Consider the following 2,096-nt stretch of genomic DNA (forward strand, 5'->3'; position numbering starts at 1 on the left):
GCAACAACAAACGGTAAGATCATACTTTTGGGGTTTTTGAGAAGTAAAAACTTAACATTTTAATTCTGCTTGTAGGTACGGAACCGCAGTTCAAACGAATCAAGGTGCACTTTCTTACCCACCCCATGTCTCTTCCGATCATCAGCAGTCAGCAGCATCTGCATAATGGTATGCAACATCACATTGAGGAAGTCGATGAAGTGGCGAGCAGAGATGACTAAGCTGCTCCGTTTAAGGTCTTGTTGCTGGTGGACACCCAATGGTACAAAATCAAATGCAAGGCTTCCAGAAAACTGAAACTGAGGGGCCGAACCTGGTAAAAGGAATCTCCCAATACAACTACATACTGGTAAGTTTTATATTTCAGAAGACAACTAATCAAATGGATTGAAATTTTTGTTTCACTTTACAGATGGAGCAACAAACTTGGTGCAATTTGCGATGACTGGAATTCTCGACGCCGCCCCCGGGGCTGTGCTGTGCATGAACTTCTGCATTTCAAAAAATAATATTATTTAAAGGCATTGCTTAATGCAGAAAAAGTAAGCGAAGTATATCGCTGTGACTATGTGTTTTTTAATATTGTGAACATAAAATATATGATAGTTTAAATTTAATTTCGTATTCGTTCTTTGAACTAAATTTTCGATTTTTTGGTCAATTTTGTAGCATAAAAAATTAAAAGATCAGTTAATGTTTGTAAAACTTCAGATCGTATCGACACAGATAATCACCCAGCGCCAGCGAGAGGCCGGTGCCATCACCGAAATCTAGGTACCTGGTGATTCTCTGTGTCGATACGATCTTCAGTTTCACAATGTTAAATCTTTTGGATTCTTTTTCACGCTGAACCTAGATATTGTGATCCATTTTTCATTAACGATTTGATTTGGAGTGTCTCCAGTATTTTAAGTATTTAGAAGCATTTTGTTATTCATTTCATACAAATCCAAATTTCATCCATACAAATAGCTGAACTGATATTGCAGCCTTTTAGGAAATTTCTTAAAAAGTCATATTTCACTGAGATTCAATTCAATGAAAGAGCAATTGAATCAGCGATGGAACGTAATTTTAGTTGTTGCAAAAAGCCGAAGGTGACTTTTAATGTGGGAATTTTATATGATCTTAATTAAATGAGCATAATCGAACTGTTTTTATATAATTAAATTTTGAATACTTACGGCGTGTTTGTAAATTGATTTTTTGGGTGATGTATCGATTTTTTTGGTAGATGTCAAATCCCCTTCTAAAGCTTTTGCATACAGTTTGCAAAGTTGATCTCATTTCGAATTTTGTTTTTTTTTTTTGTTCTGCAGTATAGTATAGAATGATTTGGTTCCTTCCTAAACAAACGTTGGAATTTTGTGAATGCAGGGTTAAATTCATCGTAGTATGGTTCCTGTTCGGTCTGGTTTGATATGGTTTTGTAAAATACTGCTTCACATCAAATACAAAAGAAAATCTTTATTTGCCATTCGTAGCACTTCATAACCCTGGAAATAAAGGACACGGAAGCACCATGGAACTAAACAATTTATCCGCAATTTCATGCATAATCCAATTAATAAAAAAAATTATAAAATAAAAAATGGGAACTTACGAATAATCAGCCGGTGATGCCTGATTCCCACAGGAGCATTGTTCTAACTGGCTGATAACGATGCGAATTATTTACACCTGCGCTTCCTGTGGCTTGGTGGCCAAAAGCGTATGCGATGCTTTTACGCTGGTGTATTTCCGGTCGGTCTCCATAGCACTACCACGAAACAAACAATCGATCAGCTAGCAATAATGAATTTTGTTCTTGTGATTGACATCCTATAATTTCACAGTCCTGCAGTATGAAAGCGTCTGTAGATAATGCTCTCATTTGAAAATAAATGCTTCGATCTGTAAAATTACAGTGCATGTCCTGCTCCTTTTTGTTACAGGACATTTACTGTAATATTAAATGATTTTTCATTTGCTTTTCAACCAATCCATTGGAAATTACGTGTTTTTAAAATTACAGGATGTATTATATTAAAGGTAAACATTTTCAATGACACGTAATAGTCATAATTTTTTTCTGTGTAGCAAGCAAAGTCTACCTT

The 2,096-nt window shown here is 35.4% G+C and overlaps 1 long non-coding RNA gene across 1 annotated transcript; it reads left to right on the forward strand.

Moving 5' to 3' along the window:
- The first annotated feature begins 217 nt into the window (after positions 1-217).
- Positions 218-617, forward strand: LOC129751070 (uncharacterized). Its single transcript, XR_008738586.1, has 2 exons — positions 218-349; positions 413-617. It is a non-coding gene; the product is annotated as an uncharacterized LOC129751070 (long non-coding RNA).
- The last annotated feature ends 1,479 nt before the right edge of the window (positions 618-2,096 follow it).

This window comes from Uranotaenia lowii, chromosome 3 (genome assembly GCF_029784155.1).
Source record: "Uranotaenia lowii strain MFRU-FL chromosome 3, ASM2978415v1, whole genome shotgun sequence".
NCBI classification, from domain to species: Eukaryota; Metazoa; Arthropoda; class Insecta; order Diptera; family Culicidae; genus Uranotaenia; species Uranotaenia lowii.